Source organism: Canis lupus, chromosome 5, assembly GCF_048164855.1.
Source record: "Canis lupus baileyi chromosome 5, mCanLup2.hap1, whole genome shotgun sequence".
Lineage (NCBI taxonomy): Eukaryota > Metazoa > Chordata > Mammalia > Carnivora > Canidae > Canis > Canis lupus.
The window spans coordinates 72,336,815-72,359,651 of NC_132842.1; the positions used below are offsets into that span (position 1 = coordinate 72,336,815).

General features: G+C 39.5%; 1 protein-coding gene across 10 annotated transcripts in view; it reads right to left on the reverse strand.

Annotated features, from left to right (window-relative positions):
• The window catches only part of EPB41 (erythrocyte membrane protein band 4.1), a 198,063-nt gene that overhangs the window by 158,652 nt on the left and 16,574 nt on the right, over positions 1-22,837 (reverse strand). Inside the window, exon 1 of one of the 10 annotated variants that reach the window (XM_072827482.1) lies at positions 19,292-19,550. The exons of 8 other annotated variants lie outside the window; for them this stretch is intronic. The gene's annotated coding sequence lies outside the window, so the exon portion shown is untranslated. Of the gene's footprint in view, positions 1-19,291; positions 19,551-22,837 lie in introns of those variants that run through there. One more of the 10 variants, XM_072827485.1, reaches the window with a different exon arrangement.

The following is a 22,837-nucleotide window of genomic DNA, read 5'->3' on the forward strand; positions in this document are numbered from 1 at the left end:
GGGAGGAAGAAAGAAGGGAAGAAAAAAATCAGACAAATTCAAATTGTGAGGCATTCTATAAGATACCTGGCTAGTACTCTTTAAAAGTATCTAGGCCAAGGACTCAGTCAGTAGAGCATGCAACTCTTGATTTTGGGGTCATAAGTTCAAGCCCTGTGTTGAATGTAGAGTTTACTAAAAAAATAAATAAAATATTAAAAAAAAAAAAAGGTATCAAGGCATGAAAGGCAGAGACGGAAAGACTATCACATAAGGAAGCCATGACCATTAAATGTAGTGCAGTATCATAGATTGGCTCCTGGAACAGAAGAAAAGTCAACAGTGGAAAAACTGGTGAAAAACTGAAGTAAAGTCTATAGTTGTCAATAGTATTATACCAATATTAATTTCTTACTTTTGATAAAGGTACCAAGGTTATGAAAGATGTTAACATTATAGGAAGCTGGGTAATAAGTATGAGAACTCTATACTACCTTTGTAAGTACCAGTGATTCTAATGCAAACTCAAGTCTGACAACCACTGTTCTATGCCATGTCCTGTGTCTTTTTTTTAAGTAATCTCTACACCCAAAGTGGGGTTCAAACTCACCACACCAAGATCAAGAGTTGCATGCTCTACCCACTAAGCCAGTCAGACATCCCCATGTCCTATATCTTGATAAGGATGTGGGCTACACAAATATATGCACTTGTCAAAACTCATTGTTCACTTTGAGATTTGTGCATTTCACTGTATGTAATTTATACCTCAAAATTAGATAACTGTAAAAATCCGATAAGTGTTTCCCTTCCCCCTACCCACAATACACACAGTTTTGATAACTAAATTACTACGTAATTGAAACGATTTCTTCAAAAACAGATAAAAGAATGCACATAGACACTTAAGTGAGTCAAATATTTTACCAAGAAGAGATACTAATTCATGTAGGAGTCAAGTTCTATATTAAGTATTTCATAACTAGGATAAAACTGACTATGAAATTTTTATTTATCCTCAAAAGTAAATAATTAATGGAAACTCAAAGAAAACTATTCAAAGCAATTACCTTGGCTCTTGATTCTTCTTTAACTACAGTAAGATTGCACCTACTTCTCAAGCATAATAACATAATAACATAATAACATAAAGTATCAATACCTAGCTAGACCAGAGCAAAGCTATCAATAGACTTTCAGTGTCATCCTTAACAAAATTAGGAAAACACAAGATGTCTTATCTGTCTATTGTCTACCTAGACTCTCACCCTTGCTTTATATCACCTTGAAATGGAGACAACTGTTCTCTCATTTAACCAGGCCTTAATGCTCAAAGTGTAACCCAGACCAGCCGAACAGGTGTCTTCTAGCACATGTTAGATGGCAAAAATCCCAAGACTGATCCCACATATCTACTGCATCAGAATCTACATTTTAACAAGCTCCTCAGATGATTTATGTCACATTAAGATTTAAGAAATACTGAAATAGAGAATAATTAATTTAGTATGATTTCACTCCAAAAATGTTGCATAAGAACATCACAGTATAAATTCAATAATTTAGATTACAATAAATTAGGATTTGTGAAATTCTGAGTAGAATCAAATGAAAGTCTGCCACTGCCCACCCATAACAGAAGGGACTACCATACCTAATCAAAATTTTATACACCAGTTTTGAATCAGCTAAACCTGGATTTAAGTCTTGGCACCAGTTATTAATTGTATGAACTTTAGACAAGTTTCTTCACCTCCCCTCACCTCAGTTTACTCATTTATAAAAGGAAAATACCATCACCTGATTCATGGGACAGCTGTAAGAATACTAAGTGAAGTACTTAGCACAAGAATACCCAATAAATGCTATTTCTTTCCCTCTCCTTTACCCAATAAACGTTATTTCTTTCCGTCTCCTTTCTGCTTTTTGAACAGAACAAGATAGACTCAAAGACAAATGTTGCCACCTATTCAACATCAAAACACAATGAATAGAGCAAATGTTTTGATCCCAAATGCTTTCCTAATGTTGCTTTTTATTGATTCAAGCTCAAATGTAAAAAAATATATATGAAAGACAAAACAAAATTCAAATATTCCCTGGGACACATTATCAGACATTTTCAATGTGCTTTGGAAATCATTTTCTTTTTTGAAATATTAAAATGAATTTTTAAAATATAGTATATTACATACAAAATAACGCACTAAGAAGAAAATTACCAGACCTATAATTAAATTTGGATTAAAAGATGTAGTGGTGCTTCAAAACTTAAATAAATACACAACATATACAAACTATACAAAATATTCTCAGCTCAAAATCTAACTGTATGCTAAGTGAAATAAGTCATTCAGAGAATGACAAATGCCATATGATTTCACTCATATGTGAATTTAAGAAACAAAACAGATGAACATAGGGGAAGGGGAGAAAAGAGAGAAGCAAATCTTATGAGACTCAACTATAGAGAACAAAATGAGGGTTGCTGGAGGGGAGGTGGGTGGCAAATGGGCTAAATGGGTGATCGGTATTAAGGAGTATACTTGTAATGATCATTGGGTTTTACATGTAAGTGATAAATCACTAAATTCTACTCCTGAAATCACTATTATACTTTATGGGACGCCTCAGTGGCTCAGTGGTTAGGCATCTGCCTTTGGCTCAGGCCATGATCCCAGGGTCCAGGACTGAGTCCCACCATTGAGCTCCTTGCAGGGAGACTGCTTCTCCTTCTGTCTATGTCTCTGCCTCTCTCTGTGTGTCTCTCATGAATAAATAAATAAAATCTTAAAAAAAAAAAAAACCTTTTAGAAGTCTATTATGCTCTCAATATTTTTATTGAATTATAATTGATATACAATATTCTATTAGTTTCAGGTGCGCAACACAAGGATTCGATTTTTTTTAGTTTTTTTTTTTAGTTTTTTTTTATTTTTATTTATTTATGATAGTCACACAGAGAGAGAGAGAGAGAGGCAGAGACATAGGCAGAGGGAGAAGCAGGCTCCATGCCAGGAGCCTGACGTGGGACTCGATCCCGGGACTCCAGGACCATGCCCTGGGCCAAAGGCAGGAGCCAAACCGCTGAGCCACCCAGGGATCCCTGGATTCGATATTTGTATACACTATAAAATCATCATAATAAGTCTAGTTACTATCTATCACCATACAAAGTTATTACAATATTATTGGCCATATACTCTACCTGCTCTTCATATTTAAACTGTCAATTGAGCTTTTAAAAATCTAATAAAATGTTTCAATTTTTATGTATAAAACAAGAGTGTATGCCTTGGGAAAAAAGCATTAGTTCTACTGTACTAACTTCTCATATTTTTCTGTGCTATTTGTGTAAATCACTGACCTCCCTCTCGAAAGCCACTCCAAAAACCTAAATGACCAATAATATTAATGATAATAAGGTTATACTGCCACGGAGCAAGTTTAGTTCTAAGTGACTTGTAGAGCATAGAGTCTTTAATACTATACTTGATCTGCACTAATACCAAAAGAAGAGATAAACAGGATTAAAGTTGATGTGAAAGAGGTAAATGTACCGAGGGCTTGAAAAAATAGCCTGTTTAGTCTGAAACTGAACAGAAGAGACATCTTAAGCTGAAAACACATGGCTATATCAAACTCGGGCATGGCTTGTTTTTTATCCCCACACTAATATTATCTAACTATTTGGGAAAGAAAGATACCTGCATTTGGGATAGGGGGTTGGTGTTTAAAAAAGAAAAAGCTTTTTTGCAATCAAAGATGACTAATTAGTACTGAACACTCCTGATAGAAAGATATAGAAATGTACAAAATAAATGTATAATTGAATATTAAATCCAAAAAAGTAATGATTCACAGAAGTAATTTATAATAAACAACTGCAATCAATGATTAGAACACAGAAAAGGCATATTTCAACCTCTTGGTTAGTATCTTAAGATTACTTACTATGCAGAGCTAAAGAAGCTTAAGCTTCAGAGCCCTCATTTAAACTGGTCCCTGCCAAGGCCAAGTGATATTACAAAGCCATAATATGAAAATCTCTAGAGGGATCCCTGGGTGGCGCAGCGGTTTGGCGCCTGCCTTTAGCCCAGGGCGCGATCCTGGAGACCCGGGATCGAGTCCCGCATCGGGCTTCCGGTGCAAGGAGCCTGCTTCTCCCTCTGCCTATGTCTCTGCCTCTCTCTCTCTCTCTGTGACTATCATAAATAAATAAAAATTTTTAAAAAATCTTTAAAAAGAAAAAGAAAATCTCTAGAGGAACATGAAGCAAAAAAAAGGAGAAAATTAATTTAAAATGTTATGCTACTCTTCTGAATTTTGTGACATTTGTGTTATTTTTCAACTTTTAAAAATATGTAATTTGTTGTGACTTATTTTCTCATTCTAAATATTTTTCATCTCTAATTTTGTATTCTTTTTCTTAAAATAATTTAGCCTGCCTCATATTTTTGGTATGTAATAAAAGACCTGTTTATTGAAAGACCTGTTTGAAGACATCTCACCTTTCAAAGATTTGGGGTTTTTATCACCAGGTGTAATATACCAAGCCCTGGATCAAATTTCAATGGAATTTTATTTAGAACTTTTATTTCTTAAAACCATTTTCAGCCAGTGAGAAATAAGAGGTAAAAAAAAGGTGATGAAATAGAAAAGAACATCTCATGGATAGGTGATATATGAACAGAAAAAAAGATTCATTTGCAATGACATTATTTCTTTAAGCAAGATGGGATACAGCTAAACAGTAAGAATGTGATAAAAAAAATAGTTCAGCAAGCTACTGGTAACTAACAGTGAAGAAGGCTGACAGAAAACAGGAGACCATGAAATCAAAGAGAAAAGAGTGGTTAAAAAAACAGCCTAGGGCAGTGCTTCAAAATGTTAACATAGAACTACAATATGACCAGCAATTTCACTCCTAGGCATATACTCAGGAAAAATGACATATGTTCACGCAGCATTATTCATAATAGTCAAAAAGTGAAAGCCACACAAATGTCTATCAGCTGATGAATGAATAAATAAGTAAAATGGGGGGAGAGGGAATGAAATAGATAGATTATGACTGGAAGCACAAACTTCCAGTTTTAAAATAAGTAAGTCATGGAAATGAAAGGTACAGCATACAGAATCAATAATATTACAATAACATTGTATGATGACAAATGGCAATTACACTTATCATGGTGAGCACTGAATATTACATAGACTTGTTGAATTAATATGTTGCATACCCAAAACTAATATAACATTGTATGTTAATTATATAGAATTTCAATTTTTTAAACTGAATAAATAAAAATAAAATGTGGTATATCCATACAATATAATATTATTCAGCAAAAAAAAAAGAATGAGCTATTGATAACATGCTACCATGTGGATAAATCCTGAAAATTCTATACTAAGTCAAAGAAGCCAGTCAGAAAAAGCCACATATTGTATGATTCTATTTATATAAAATGTCCAGAATAGGCCAATCAATAGACATATAAAGTAGTTAGTGGTTGCCTAGTGCTAGGGTTGCAGAGTAGGAGATTAACGGCTAATGGGTTTTGGGGAAACACTCTGTTCTAAAATTAGATCGAGATGATGGCTACAAAACCCTTGAACATACTAGAAAACACTGAATCATATACTGTAAATGGGTAAATTGTACAGTATGTTAATTATACCTCAATAAACCTGTCAAAATAAATAAATAAAAGCCAAAACCAGAACATATGTAAGTTAAAGTATAAGCTAGATTTTAAAGGAATGTCATTTAAAATAATAATAATTAGTTTCTACTTGTAAAGTGCCCACTATGTGCTAGGTACTATGTTAAGCCTATTATATTTTATGTTGACTCTTGAACAACATGGGTTTGAACTATACAGGTCTACTTATATGTGAATTTTTTTGATAAATCCACTTATACGTGGATTTTCTTAATTTTTTTGATGATGTTTATTTTTCCTTATGATTTTTTTTCTTAAAGGTGGTGATAAAATCTTTTTTATTTTTAAGATTTTATTTTATTTATTCATGAGAGAGACAGAGAGAGAGGCAGAGACATAGGCAGAGGGAAAAGCAGGCTCCCTGCAGGGTGCCTGATGCAGGACTCGATCCCAGGACTCCAGGATCATGCCCTGGGCCAAAGGCAGATGCCAAACCGCTGAGCCACCCAGGCATCCCTTTTCTTAGGATTTTCTTAATAACATTTTCTTTTCTCTAGCTTACTTTAAGAATTCATTTATAATACATATAACATACAAAATCTATCACTAAGGCTTTTGGTCAATAGTAAGCCATTAGTAGTTAAGTTTTGGGAAGTCAAAAGTTATACATGGACTTTTGACTGTATATGGGGTCAGTGTCCCTCACCCACAAGTTGCTCAAGGGTCAACTATTTCTAATCTTTTCAGTAGTTCTAAAAAATAGGTTTATAATGTTAAATGTTGTATACATTTAACAGATGAAGAAACTGAGAAACAGAAATGATAACTTGCCTAATTACACACAGCTAACCAGTATCAGAGCCAGAATTCTATTCTATTCTTTTCTTTTCTTTTCTAAGATTTTATATATTTATTCATGAGAAACAGAGAGAGAGGCAGAGGGGGAAACAGAGCAGGGAGCCTGATGCAGGACTCAATCCCAGGATCATGACCTGAGCCAAAGGCAGACACCCAACTGAGCCACATAGGCATTCCCAGAGCCACGATTCTAAACCAGGTCTGTGATTCCAAAGGTCTTTGACCCTAATACTCTTTGATTATCTTAGAAATAAACCCAGGAACCTTGTTCCATATCCCCTTTCAGAATTAACAGTCTGTGATACAAACATTTAAACTCAGCCTGCTCAGGGCACCAGGTATTCCATCCTCATCACACTAAGCTGTTTGTCACCATTGTTCTCAGCCAAACTTTGGACCTCATTAAGTACTAGAATCTTCTCAAGCAAAACTGTGAAATAAAATTACAGCAAACTGGGGATCCCTGGGTGGCTCAGCGGTTTAGCGCCGCCTTCTGCCCAGGGCGTGATCCTGGAGCCCCAAGATCGAGCCCCAAGATGGAGTCCCAATCGGGCTCCCTGCAGGGAGCCTGCTTCTCCCTCTGCCTGTGTCTCTGTCTCTCTCTTTGTGTGTGCCTCTCCTGAATAAATAGATAAAATCTTAAAAAAAAAAAAAAAAAAAGTCAAGAAGGGAGGTACCTCAATAAAAGGGCACAAATTGAAAAGGAGTTTTATCTTACTAGTGAGATTATAATAAAGCACCTAAGTAACTTGTGTTTATTTCCCTTTTGTATCTCCCATCCTTTAGTAAAGTACTAAATGTTCCAGTCTGGTCTCAGCTATGTACTTCAGGAGTATTAAGAGAAGACTCATCTTCAGGACAGAAAATTGAAGAGAAAGCAATACCCCCTGAGCTCAGCCAAGGCATTCCTCAGGAGGTGAATCTTTAAGAACAAAAGTCCTTGCCGTGAGCTCGGATCATTCCAACACCTGTGCAGAATCTCCTAAAGTCAACTTTGGAGGTTCCTAGCTTTTATTTATTAAAATAGAAAGAAGTTTTTTACCTATCAAAAACAACCTTACTATAAACCCAGGTCTATCTGGTTCCAAAATTCCTCTTTATTGGCTGCTACATTATACTGCCTCCGAAATACTATTAATAGAAAACTGTTCAGCAAGAGTAGGGGAGAGAATCATTTAAGGAGGAGGAAGGAAGAAAGGAAGGGTAGGAGAGAGAAGGAGAAATAAAAAGAGGAAGAGATTTCACCAAAGCAATAAAAACTCATTGTGAATTGAATGTCAAAGATGGAAATATTTACATTTAGTATATGCACATATTTAGTATATATGAAGAATAGTACCTGATATATAGCTAGCATTTGATATGTGTTAATTCCCTCCCTTAGGAACAAAGACAAGAGCCAACTAGAAAAATGCTGTCTTAAGTTTTGGCTTTTGAAGAAGTTCAAGTGTAATGATATTAGAACAGATATCCAACAAAAACAAAAAAATTCTCTGTTTCTTTACTGTAAAATCATTCCATAAGTAAAAAGAACCCAGAATTGGGGTGATTATAAAGTTATACATCAGTTTGCTGTGCAAACAAAAACAGGAACACACTCTCTCACTTCTCAATATGTTTAAAAGCAGAAATAAAATATATGCAAATTCATGAATTCATTAAACTGTACAATCATTTGCTTTTTTTTCATTTGCTTTTTTTTTATTACTTTATGACAATAAGGTATTTCTTTCCGTATCTGCTAAAAATCACAAAGATTTAAGGCACTTCAGATTTCAGGTGGCTTATGTACAAGCTCCCGTGCAAAAATACCCTTCCAACGAACATCAGCCAAACCCCTTCCTGTTTTTCAACCTCGTATGTTTACTTTCACATCTGCTGCAAAAGATAAAAGCAACAATGAGGACATCAACCACATGATCGTGTCCTACCAACCCAGAAAGGAAGCTACAAAACCAGAGTTGCTGTGAAATGGGTCTTTAGAAAACTCACACACAGGCTTAGAAATGTTACAGTGTAAGTCTGAATCAAATCCAAAGAATACCACTAGACAAAACCACATATATTTCTGTATAGCTATATTACATTTATTTACATATAACAATCAGACACGTAGATGCACAATTTAAGAAGAAAAAATATATGGGTCAAGATGTAAAAATTATCCTTCTTAACCATAAATTATTTCCCATCTCCATGAGGCCATATTTTACCAAGAGGGAAATGGACCTAACACTTAATTGAGTATCTGCAGGTAACAGGCACACTATCAGGTTTGTTTTTCTTTGTCATCACTATGTATTCTGTGTAATGTAGGTATGATCTTCATTTTACAAATGAGGAAAACTAAGGCATGGAAAGTACTTTCATAAGAGCACAATTATTAAGAAATAATTAGCTTTAACAAAAGGCCTGTATCCAGATCCCTCCTTCCCCACCTGCTCATAGACATACTGAGAAAGCAAAGGTACAACAGTAAAGAAGGTGGCTTTGAAGACAATTTTCACTTGCTAGTTATACAACTTTGTACACGTTACTTAACTTTTTAACCTACTACTTGAAATGTAAAATAGGATTAATCACATCTGCTGTGTAAGGGTTGTGGTGGGGTTTAAATGCAAAAAATAATGGCTAACATCTGTCTGGTGCCAATGTTCTACTTTGGCATTCTAGCCCTGGAGCTCATGCTCTTCAACACCTGTGTCATATCTATAAAGCACACACCACAGAGCTCAGCTCGTAATAAGTCAGCAATAAATACTAGCATTATTATTTTATCTTGCATATTATACCACCCAGTAAACAGTCACCGAAATGTATTAAACCAAGTACAAGAGCCAGAATTTTAATCCCGGTTTTACTTGTGCTTTTCCCCATAACTACATGTGCTTCCATGACACAGTGCCTCTATTCTTAAATTTTTTGTGCATGCCCAGACATTTCTTCTAATACTAGATGATTAAACTTCCTTAGGTCAGAGGGTGTCTTCTGTATTCTTGTGATCACATACACCCACAAGGTCCTGCTCATTCTGCATAATCAATTAATATGCATGAAATGAATGAATATGCCATTCCTCTGCTCAAAATCCTCCCAAGAATTCCTGTGTCAGAAAAAAAACACAGTCTATAGCATAGCCAAAGAGGCACTACTTGAACCACTCATTCTCCTACCTCAACTTTTCTGAACTCCACTCGTACCATTTTCCCCTAGATCATTTTGATCCCACCACATTGGCTTACTTAATGTTTCTCAAATACACCAAATACGCTTAACCTTTATGCCAATTGTTTTTCTGCCTGGAGTGCTCTACTCTAGATAGCACTCAGGACTCTGCTCAACAGTCACCTTGTACAAGAGGTCATCTCTGACCACTCTATCTACTATCTAAAGTATCCACCCCACTTCCCTCACTCTTTGTCCCCTTTTCCTGCTTTCCCTGATCCTACAGAAATCTTTTACTTTACCCCTGATTTGTGTACTTGTTTATTATCTGTTCTCTATCACTAAAATATAAGCTTCAGAAGAACAGACATTTTTTCTATTCTACTTTATTCACTGTATGTCCCAATGCTTGGTAAATAGCAGATGATCAGGGCACCTGGGTGGCTCAGTTAGGTGGCTAACTCTTGATTTTGCCTCAGGTCATGATCTCAGGGTCCTGGGATTAAGCCTCACGTCAGGTTCTGCACTCAGTGGGAGTCTGCTTGAAGATGCTTTCTCTCTTCTCTCTTTCCACCTCCCCCTACTCTCTCTCTCTAAAATAAATGAATCTTTTTTAAAAATAGCAGATGACCAATATTTATTAAATTAATAAATGGTAGATATGTTAGTTATCTATCTATTGTCATACAACAAAATTACCCCCAAAACGGGGCACTTAGCTGATTCAGTCAGTGGAACATGAGGCTGTAGATCTTCAGGTTGTAAGTTCAAGCCCAACACTAGGTGTAGTAGTTACTTAAAAATAAAATCTCAAAAAAACTACCCCCAAAACTTGGTGCCTTAAAACAACAAATATTCATTATTTCAATTTCTGTGGATCTAGAATTCAAGCATGACTTAGCTGGGTGCCTTTGGCTCAGGGTGTCTCATGATGTTGCAGTCAAGTGTCAACCACATTTGCATTCATCTCAAGGCTCAACTCTGCCTGAAGGATCTACTTCCAAGCTCACTCACATGGCTGTTATCAGGCCTCAAAAGATCTGCTTCCAAGCTCACTTACATTGCTGCTGACAGACTTGGTTTCTCAACATGTGGGCCTCTTTATAGGCTGCCTGTACATTCTTAGGCTATGGCAGCTGGTGATCCGAATGGTAGGAAGAGAGCTAGAAAGTGCCCAAGATGAGAGGGACCAAGACAAAAGCCACAGCCTTTTGTAACCTAATCTTGGAAATGACATCCCACCACTTGTGCTGTATTCTATTCATTAGAAGTTAGTTACTAGGTCCAGGCCACACTCAAGGGGAAGAGATTACACAGAGCATGAATATTAAGAGGCAAGAATCACTGGGGACCATCTTAAAGGTTGCCTACCATTGTAGGCATTATAAAAGTCTAAAAACCAAACAAAACAGAAACACTTTGCCCTTTGGCCACCTGATATATTTTTTAGAATATTTATTTATAGATGATGCTATGATCATTATGCAATCATTCACCCTAATCCTAATCTTTTCAGTCCTACAATATATCAGCGTTCATTAACAGTCATATTAGAGACAAACAACTAGCAAGAATAAGTCAGCAAAAATAGCATCTGGAAAAAAGGAATTATTGGATGAATCTTGCTAAGTAGATGACAATAATCTCTTAAAATATGGGTTGGATATTGGGGCACCTGGGTGGCTTTGTTGGTTAAGCAACCAACACTTGATCTCAGCTCAGGTCTGGATTTCAGGCTCATGAGTTCAAGCCCCACATTAGACTCCATGCTATACACACACACACACATATATACACATACACATATACAGGGCTCCATGCCATATATATATGTATATACACATACACACACACACACAATCAACCAGTATATACTATATATATACATACAATGTTATGTAATTACATATCAGTACATACAATATCAACCAATATCTAATCCATATATATATATATGCATAATCCATATATGTGTGTGTGTCTATATATAGATGGATTGGATATTGGTTTATATTATGGAAATAGTTAATTTTCTTAAGTATAATGGTGGTACTATAATTATGTAGGATAACGTCTTTGTTTGTAGGACATGCATACCAAAGTGTTTTAGGTATAAAGTGTCATAACATCTGTGACTTACTTTCCAAGAAATTATGATACACACATATACAGAGAGGCAATCAGAAGCAGTCAGAATTACAACTCAGATCCCAAATCTTAATTATCCTGGGAAATCATATTCTCACTATACCCCTACATGTCTAGTGTGTCCCCTATGTTATGTATCTAGCTATTGTACTATACAATATCTGTGTTTAGGGGATGAGGATGAAATGAAAGACATGATATTGACCCTCTGCCCTCCAGAAGCTGGCAATCTCATTGGGGAACAGCAGTTTTGTATACAATATAAAACAATAAACAACAAATCTGATATATAACAAATAAATGCTGCAAGAGTTCAGAAAAGGATACCAATAAACCTTCAGAGAATAAATATCTTTGAAAGCTCTTTCCTCTAACAGGTTTCTTATTCTTGGCATCCTTTCCCTTAAGTACTTCTCCTTTACTTTATCTACTTGGCAACAACCGACTGATTATTTCCTACCTTTTAACAAAATTATCTGGAGACTATCTAAAAATAAAATACATGTTTTGCCTGTTTAGAACACAGGATATGATTTTTAAAATAAAATACTATTTACATTTTCACTGGAAAAAAACACTAAATATACTATGTGGATTTTTTTGCCTTCAAAAGCAGCTATGTTATTTCAAGAGTTGAGGATGCCAGAAAGCTTGAAGATTTAAAAATAACTTCACAAAGAGCTCATTTCCAACACCAGATGGAAAGAAATTACTCTAAAGACACATGTGTGGGAGGACATATATACAACATCATATGACACCATGCAAAAGGTTTATATAATTACATAATACCATCAAGATTAGAAGGACTCACAGGTAGTAAGTTAGCAACAATGCCAATTCTCTGAATCATTAAAAAAGATAAAAGGGCAAGAAATAGCAAGTGGGTGGTAGCAAAAAAAAAAAAAAAAAAATTCACTTTAAGATCCCTACCTTGAGTCACTATCCCCTTGAAATGATTGACAGATAAAATTCGGCTGGCTCAGTCAGTGCAGAATGCAACTCTTGATCTCAAGGGTTGTGGGTCTGAGCCCCATGTTGGTGCAAAGATTACTTAAAAATAAAATCTCTTAAAAATAAATGAACAAAAATCTAAAATAAATATATGAATAAAATTTGAAGGCTTAAATCCTTGGAGCTCTTGACAGTTCTACCTATATCTATTTGGTCAAAACTAGAGAGAAACATGAATTTCAATAACCTGTGCCAAGTATATTATCAAAGTGAAACACTTCTCACTTGAATATATGTAGAACTTCAAATTGGTAAGTCAAAATACTTGACATATAAATGAAAACATCAATTCTTTATAAAATGATGTATTCAAAGATACACTGTTAAGATCTCATTGTGTTAAAACAATTCTAATAGGGTTATTTGTAAAAGCATTAAGTAATAACTGAATAGCAATCACAACCCAATCTGGACATAGTATTATACATTCATAAATTACCAAAAGTATACATTTCTATTTCACTTGTGGATCACAGGTTTAATTTAACCAATTCAAAATAACTCCGTGGTTTAATGTTCCTAAATCACTGAGAATATTTCAAAACTTTTATAACATAACTTTTTATGACTTAATGAAGATATTATCAAAAGTTTTCTGAATGAAAATTAATATAGAGGGGATCCCTGGATGGCTCAGCGGTTCAGCGCCTACCTTCAGCCCGGGGCATGATCCTGGAGTCCCAGAATCGAGTCCCGCATTGGGCTCCCTGCATGGAGCCTGCTTCTCCCTCTGCCTGTGTCTCTGCCTGCCTCTCTCTCTCTCTCTCTCTCTCTCTCTCTCTGTGTGTGTGTGTGTGTCTCTCATGAATAAGTAAATAAAAACTTTAAAATATATATATTAATATAGAAAATATTTAAGCCTCAGTCTATGTTGTATGCAGTGCTACAATTCAGACATATAGAGTGCCTACCAAAAGTTGGTTTGGATTAGGATAATTTTTGTAGAGAACAGAAGGCTGCAGAGAAGCCTTCTTTTGTAGAGAAGCAAGCAGGCTGCATTTATAAATCAAAATTAACTTCAGGAGTATATATTATACCCTATTTTATTTTATCTTATTATTTGCACCTATTTCCAAAAAGAAATTGAGGTGTTCCCATCCCTATTAATATTAATATATAACAGAATTACACATATACACTAAATACAGATAGAAAAATAATTAGATAAGATTAATAGAGCATCTACTGCTTCTTCCAATCTTACATATCAATATAAACATTTAGTCATACTTCCTATCTATTCCATCAATCTTGCCTCTTCCTACCCACTCTGCCAAGATTACTCTAACCCTCCTCAAGGCTCCACTCCACATAGCTCAGAAACAATTTTAATTTCTCCAAATAGAGATTCCCTTGAAAGTTGAGAGGGCCTAACTCAGTTTTGTGGTAGTGACCCAAAGAACCCTCAGCCATGATAGGGAGACAGCAATAGACAATCACAGTTTAATCCATATGGATTTATCTTGGAGATAATCAAGAGATAACTGCAGTATGAGAACTGGTCTTAATAAGTGCGATAACAAAATAATAGATAATAAAATAAACATGATGCCAGAATTTCTATATACAAAGGACTTTTAGGGGTAGCATATTTATTTAGGGTGACTTTGGAGGAAGCTGATAAAGATTAGGGAGTAGAGTATATTACTCTCCAAGTCTCTTCAAGTTATTCCTTGAATTGTATTGACCACATCCAGTGTTGGTATTTTGTTTTTCTTTAAAGTCCAAAGGGCTAGCCAATTTATTTTCAAATACTTCAAGGCTGATACAATCTCATTTAAATAAAAATAATTAAGAAAAATAAGTGCAAACAGACTTTCATCATAATCAGATTCTCTCGCTAAACTTTCCTAAAACCAACATGTGAAGTGGTGTCAGTGAGGCAGTTAATTCTAAATAAGATCTGCACTCAAAATAAAATATCAAAGTTTTTCTAACACCTTCAGTTTCTGAATACTGTTTGTTGCTTATAGCTTCTTTAATCCTTCTCTCTGTGTATTCATTAAATAGCAGAGTAGACTGAAATACTCATTTAACCCAGTGTGTATACCAGAGTATTTGTTACACTGCATTTTACTGAACATACTATGAAGCTACTCATAAAAAGGACACACAGTAAGCCACCAATGACATTCCAACAAACTTAAATAAAAAGTAAAAATTAACATATATATTTAGAATCTGGCTCTTCTCTAACTTAAAGCTATTATAAATGCAATAACTCAATTACCTTCCAAAAAGTCTACATCCTCTACATAAATAAGGCCCACAACTGATAAATTCAGAGGCCTTTTTTAAAAGTTTTTAAGTTTCAACATTGGGAGTATTAGAGAAAAAAGCCATTCATAAAAAAAAAAAAAGTTCTTAAAATTATCATTGCTTAGCTCACAAATAAAATAAAATTATTCCATTCTCAAGAAATAGAGGAAAAAACAAGTTCTTCAAAGGTAGGGATGAATCTGCATCTGAACATGCCATGTAACCAATCACGGATTTGATAAGACTCTTGGAAAAATACACCGGCAGCACTTGGTTCTGGCCAGCTCCTCAGATAACAAGAAAACAGACTGTAGTCTAAACATGTGCTCCTCTTGATTTCAGAACCAAATTCAGTCCCCCCCCCCCCCCGCCGGAGACACTGATATGTTAAAGTCATAAAATCAGATCACTAATATTAAACTGGATTTGAGGGATCCCTGGGTGGCGCAGCGGTTTAGCGCCTGCCTTTGGCCCAGGGCGCGATCCTGGAGACTCGGGATCGAATCCCACGTCGGGCTCCCGGTACATGGAGCCTGCTTCTCCCTCTGCCTGTGTCTCTGCCTCTCTCTCTCTCTCTCTCTCTCTCTCTCTCTCTCTCTGTGACTATCATAAATAAATAAAAATTAAAAAAAATAAATAAACTGGATTTGAACATTCAGAAGACACTATATGCAAGCTCTATCACTCATATCACAAATTATAGATCATATATTTTTTTTTTTGGTTTTTGCCTATTAAGGCTGACTTTACTCTTCAGAAATAGATCTCAAAAAGAGGCAATACTAAAAAGCATTTATTTATTTTTTAAAGACATTATTTATTTGAGAGAGAGAGAGAGAGCATGAGCAGGGTGAGGAGCAGAAGTAGAAGCAGACTCCCCCGCTAAAGAGGGAGCCCCATGCAGGCTCAATCCCTCACTCGGCATCATGACCTGAGCCAAAGGCAGATGCTTAACCGCTGAACCACCCAGGTGCCCTAAGACCATATATTTTAAATCACAATCTATGGATATGCGTATCGAAGCACCTGCAGAGAATTCAAGAACCCTGTGATGTTTAGGCAACACTGCTGACAGACTGAACTCTGAAGCATTCTTAGCAAAAGTAGGAAGGAAACCAAATAATACTGTAAGCACACTATCTCCCATAATATGAATTTGTTTAAAATTAAGACCATAAAAACTGAAAAACGAGATGGAAGTCTAGCTCTGTAATTTCCAAAAATGTTAAACTTAAGCTGCAGACAAGAAAACATCACACTGGTGAACTTTAAATGTAGGGCACAAACCTGACAAGAAAGAAGAACAGGAAAAAATATATAGGTCATACCTCAACAAATGCCACAACCTTTTTTTTTTTTTTTTTTTTTTTTCCAGAGGAGACAGGAATCATTTAAAATCATTTGTCAGTTTAGAGGTGCCTGGGTGACTCAGTTAAGTGTCCAACTCTTGATTTCAGCTCAGGTCATGATGTCAGGGTCTGAGAGCTGAGCCCCATGTGGGGCTCTGCACTCAGCACACAGAGTCTGCTTAAAATTCTCCCTCTCTTTCTCCCTCTGCCCCTACTCATGCACTCCCAAATAAATAAATATCTTCAAAAAACAAAATAATAAAATCATTTGTTAATTTTGATATTAGCTTAGAAGTGTTTCAGAGGAAAAGGAGAAGGGATAAAATGAGAGCATGTTTAAATATGCAAAACTGTGTATTCCTTTGCTAATGTTGTTATATTACTTTGCTAATATTATTCTATCTTGTTATTTTATATTGAGGATAAGCCTAGTTTAAAACAGGTTTGTTCAACATATCTACTATTTGAACACAACAAATATCATTTGAGAGTTTAACAAACATTAAGGAAATGTTGACCCTTAGACCACCAAGAAAGAGAAAAGATGCATAAAGCAAGCAGAGACACCTAAAAGATGAGTCTCCTAGCTTGGATTAGCTTAGTCTATTTCTATTAGCTTAGTCTATTTGCTGACAGAATTTCCAAGCATTAAACTTAAACTTGCCAACTGGTAGAGTTCTTAGCTCTGTGTAGAATGGAAGCCTAAGTAGTTTTCTTAATCCACCATCAGCCATCATCTATTACTAAGGGCTACCCATATCCATGAGACACTTAGGACCTAAACCCTTTTAACAAACACCCGTTAAAGAAAACTGAACTAGCTAGCCATACAAATGAATCTCTAAGAAAATTCAAAACAAAACAAAAAAACTCCATCACGTTCCTTCCACACATGGAACTTTTCCCCATACTTCAAATTCCTAATATGTGGAGCATTTTTAAGGTGAAAGATCCAAAAACAGTCAGGAAGAACATATCCAGAACAGCACAGCCAAAGAGACCGATAGCCAAGCTCTTCTTGGTTGAAAAACACAAGTAATGAGAATAGCGGTGGAAAGGTAGTTTGGGGACTTATGTATAAGACATTTGGCATTAAAACACTGGTATAAATGCTGGGAGAATTTTGGCGAGGCCTAAAAATTTAAAACATTTATTTCCAAGCCTGAATTCAGCTATATAAATAAGGGAGAAAAGTGTTGTCGGGTTACTACCAGAAAAAGATATCAGAAGGTTATTAGCACACTCCCAGTGAGTTCACTTTTATTTATTTTCATTTTTTTTTTGAGTTCACTTTTAATAGTGGCAAAGATATACCCTACTACAGATATACCCAGAGATATGAATAACTCTTGTCTTTATCTTAATTATAACCTCTTGTAGAAAGCACTCTCAATTAGCACCATGATTCCAAGGCAATCTGACATTCAGTTATAGCCACTTTTTATGTCATTTATTGAGTGCTGACTGTGTGCCAGACACCCTGTCACATACTCTACACGGATTATATCAAGAAAACCCCCAAGAAACTATCCACAAAACCAAAAACTATACAACTGGCAAAGAACTCAGGATGTTTCCAACTCACAGGAAAAAAGGAAATAAAAGAGTACATCAAGTTTCCACAAAGAGTAAGGTGGAAATATAATATATAGATCACCTGCTCGATTAAAAGCATAAAACCAACTAAAATTTCTGCCAGGAGTGAGAAGACAGAAAACAGTAGTGAGCAACAGCGTATACAGGATGTCCTCAACGGAGCATAAATCCACTATAATATCCAAGACACAACCATTTCTTGTGATTTTCCTTAAAAACAGAAAGAACAAAATAGCAACTGTGAAATCACCCAGACTACTTAAAAACAAAAAACAAAAACAAAAACAAAAAACAGAACACCCATCTCCTAATCATCAGTTCATGCCAAAAAAAAAAAAAAAAAAAACCCACAAAAAACAGAAGTCCCCCCAGACTAGGCATTTATGGTAGGGCACGGGGGAGAGGAACAACAGGATGACAGTGGCTATCATGTGGCCAGAAACCGGTCTGTCAGCATCAGCGTCTCTCCAGAGAACCCGCGATCCTGAGGCGGATGCACCGGGCCCCGGCGGCCCCCCCCGCGCGCCCCCGGAACCATCGCGGGGGGAGGGGAGGCTCCGGGAGGCCGAGCCTAAGCCAGCCTCCCCACAGGTAGAAGCAGCCCCGCGAGCAGGAGGAAATCTTTCCAAGCCGACAGATGCAGGAACTGAAAAAGGAGGTCACGATGCGGAGAGAATAGATTTAACCCTTTGGTCCCTGGGCACCGCGAAGCCCGGGGGGCGCGCGGCAGGGCTCGGGGTCGCGGGGGGGTCGCGGGGGGGTCGCGGGGGGGTCCTCCCGCCGGGCGGGGGTCTCCGGCGGGAAGGCTCCCTCCAGCCCTCCGACCGCGCCAGACGTCTCCCGGCAGCCCGGCCACCTCGTCACGAAGAAACTGCTCTGCGGCTGCACGCAACACCTTCGCCACCCGGAACCCGCAATCCTCCCCCATTTGGTCTCCTTCCAAGGCTCCTGCCCGCGGGCCGTGATGGGCGGACCTCGTCGAAGACCCCGAGCCCAACTTTGCGGGGCTCTCCCTCGGCGCGGCCGCCCCCCCGCCGCCCGCCCGCCTCCCTCGGCTCAGGCCGGCCGCGTCCCGCCTGCAGCCCCGCAGCCTCCGCGCCCCCGGCCCGGGGCCTGAGGGGGGGGCGGGCTGCAGACAAAGGGGCTGCGGCGGCGCCGCCGCGGCCGCCAGGACCGTCCCCTCGGGGACAGCTCCGCGCCCCCACCCCGCCCCGCGCCGCCGCCGCCGCCGCCGCCGCCGCCGCCTCGCCTCACCGGTGGCCCCGGGGCCCGGGCTCCCGAGCCCGCCGCTGCAGCCGCCCGAGGAACAATGGCAGGAGAAGGCGCCGGCGCCGACACTCGGGCCCTCTGCGGCTCGCCGGCCCGCCGGCTGCTGGCGGACTGACTGACTGACTGACTGACTAACCCACCGGCGGAGGGAGCGAGCGAGCGAGCGAGCGAGCAGGCGGCCCCGCGCGCGCCCTCCCGCCTTCCCTCCGCGAGGCGAGGCCGCCGGCCCGCAGCCAGCCAGCCCGCGCGCGCCCCTCCCCCTCCGTGCGCCACAACATTGTAGTAGATTTCTATTGGGCGGCGCCCGAGGGAGGGAGGGGGCCGGGCCCGCGGCCCGCCTGCCCATTGGCTGAGGCCGAGTTGGGCGCTCCTCTAGTGTCCCCCTCCGCGAGGCCGGTCAGCGCCGGGGAGGGGAGGGAAAGAGGCGAGAAGGCGAGGGGCTGGGCGCGAGTGCGCAAGCGCACGTCCAACTCGCTCCGCAGGCCGGGTGTTCCCGGCCCCCGCAGCACCCACGTGGGGAACGAGGCCGCTCGCTCCCCGGACCTCCCCGGACCGAGGGGAGGCCCTTCCCGCCGGGATTTGGAAGCCTCAAGCAAAGCCGAGGCTGCTGCCAGCCGACCGCCCACCCGTGCACCTCGTGACCTTCTTCTCTAAATCACTTAGCTTTTCCGGGCCTCAGTTTCCCCACCTACCAACTCGGTGGTGTCTAGGCGCCATTCCCACCCTGACATTCGTGGAGGCTTTACCGCTCCTGGCGGCCGTGCCAGGCCCGACGCGGAAGCTGAATGCTGTGGCCAAGCCAAGATTTCACCTGTCTTTTTTGCATCGAAGGGTCTCCTGATTCCACTCCGGGCACCCTCAAAATCATAAAGACCTAGCTTCCGAGGTCTGCACGCCAGCTGAACTTAGGCTTGCTCTGACAAGTTGCCTGATGTGCCTTTATGGACTCCTGAAAAGGAGTTTCGGAGGCCCCTTGACTCGTCACACTCCCTGCCAGGCTGGTCTCTGAAAAGGCTGAGACCAAGAGTTGCATACTCCACTGCCCGAGCCAGCCAGGTGCCCTGTATTAACTATATTTTCTATGAAAGCACAGTCCCTCTAACGTAAGATAGGTTCTGGTATTCCCATTTTAGAGATGAAGACACTGAGGCAGAGAGGCTTAGACCTGTCAGGATAAGAAGCCAGGCCATCTAACCAGAACCTGCCTTATGCCAGCTTCTGGCTCTCCTGGTATCTGATCACAGCCCCTCCCATCTGCAGCTCAGCCCTAGACACAGACACCTGGGTTCAGTCCTCCCTCATGCTTTGGACTTCTGTCTGTCTCTAACCCCATAAAGGGAAATAATGATAGTTCAACCTCGTAAGAGCTACTGTAAGAATTAAGTCAGTTAAAATATGTAAAGGGCTTAGAATACTGCCTAGCTCATAGTAAGATCTACCTAAGTGTTCACTGTTACTGCTATTCAGAGACTGAAATATGGAGAGATGTAGCGCAGCCTGACATAATGTTTGTTAAGCTCTCAATTGTCAGCACTGAGCTGAGCACATGGCATGAATTACCTGTTTGAAACATCCTAAGTGAATCACTTGAGCACTACCTGACTACCCTATCTAAAATATACTCCACAGTACCCTTGCCCTGCTTTTTTTTTTAAGATTTTATTTTTAAGTAATCTCTACAGCCAACATGGGGCTCGAACTCACAACCACAAGACCAAGAGTTGCATGCTCTACACTCCCCTTTTTAAAGATTTTATTTTTACCTTGTCTCACTTTAATTTGCTTCATAGCCCTTACTTCTACCTGACTTTCTTTATATTTAATTATTTGTTGCACCTCTCCATAAATTGTGGCAGTTTAGATCCACTAAATGGCAAGCTTCAAGAGGACAGGGATTTTGCCCCCTCTTATTCATCTCCCGGAATAGTGCAGATTCAATAAGTGAACAAGTGAACAAATTATCCCCATTTTATATATAAGGAAGCTGAAGCTTAGTAAGGTCAGGTGACTTGGCCAGGGTCATTCTGTGTACCAGAGGTAAAGCACCTATTCTTGAATATTCTGGTCCCCTATCTCGGGTTCTCAGGTTAAGCCATACTTTTGATTCAGGGAGCTCTCACCCTACCATGTTTGTGCCTCAGAGGCTTCCTCCTTATCAGACCTGAAAATCTGGTACCATGGAGGATAAATCCTGAAGATCAATCACCAGGTGGCTTACCATGACCACCATGACCACTAATCCAGCAAATTCAGATTCATAAAAACCAATAGTCTCTATCCCATGAAGTGCTAGCCAATAACATAACATATTTCAAAAGGCCTGTTTGGATGGAGTGTGTAGTACTTAGCAATCACCACCCTGAAAAAAAGTAGGAGTCTCAGGCTAGGAAAAAATAGCTGGACTAAGGCACTTTAGTATAAATCACTCTCATATTGAGAGTGCTCTGCAACACCACACCAAAAACTGCTGGCACTGGCTTTAGAATCACAAAGACCTGAATTCCAGTTTTCACTTTCAATTCTTAGCCTGGAGATGAAAGGGCTTTGTAAACTAGAAAGTACTATGCATGCATGACTGATTTTGTTATTAATTAGGTTATACACCATCACCTATTAGGCAAAGTCCTCAATCCCTGAGTTAGCTAGGCCCACCACATAGTAGAGAGTGAGGGGATAAGTAATGCCCAGTCTGAAGGAAGAGAAGCTACCCACACTACCCACAGTCATGTGCCCATGTGTCTCTGCAATTCAGACATCCAGCTCCAGTTCACCCCGCAGAGGCAGCCACTGGGTCCCAAGGGTAAAAGTCCCAAGCACCATCCCTGAGGCTAATTTTCTAAGCAGAAATTCAGCAACCTGCCTGCCTGCTTCATGCTCACATCTGGGTGGCGGTTGTGCCATGCTCCAAGACCCAGGTTGGGGTCTCTAGGGGCCATTTCTATCCCGCCTGCCAGCTGAGCCCACCACTGCCTCCTCCACCACCCCTCCTGTTCCTTCCTAGGGAATACAGGCCCTGCTAGCTGCCTGTCAGCCCCTAGAACGGTCAAGGGCACTGAGGAAAAAACAAAACAAAAAGAAAAAAGACAGCATGAAAGGGTCCTAATCCTTTCCCATTGCAAACTGAGCTCAAACACCAGCTGCACAGAAGAGGGTGAAATTAGGTGTCGAAATTAGGTGGTGATCAGTGGGGAAGGCCAGGGAGGGTAGCTGGGGCCTCCGATGACCTGGAAGAGATGAGGTTGGGAGACAGTGGGGGTAGAGTGGGGGAAACAGTTGGAGTCTGAGCCATTCCCAAATCTGGGACATGGGCGGATTAGGGACACAGCTGGCCTTACGGCCCTGTGATAGGGCTCGTGGAAAACATTTGTCTGTTGTCAGAGAGTGGCAAGAGATGAAGAGGGCTTTGAAAAGCTGGGCCCACCAGCAAAGTGTTCTAAACAGTCACTACTGAATAAAAACCAATCCTGGTAAAAAAAAAAAAAAAAAAAAAAAGTACAAAAGAGTAGAGTTATCTTTCCATCTTGCCCATGG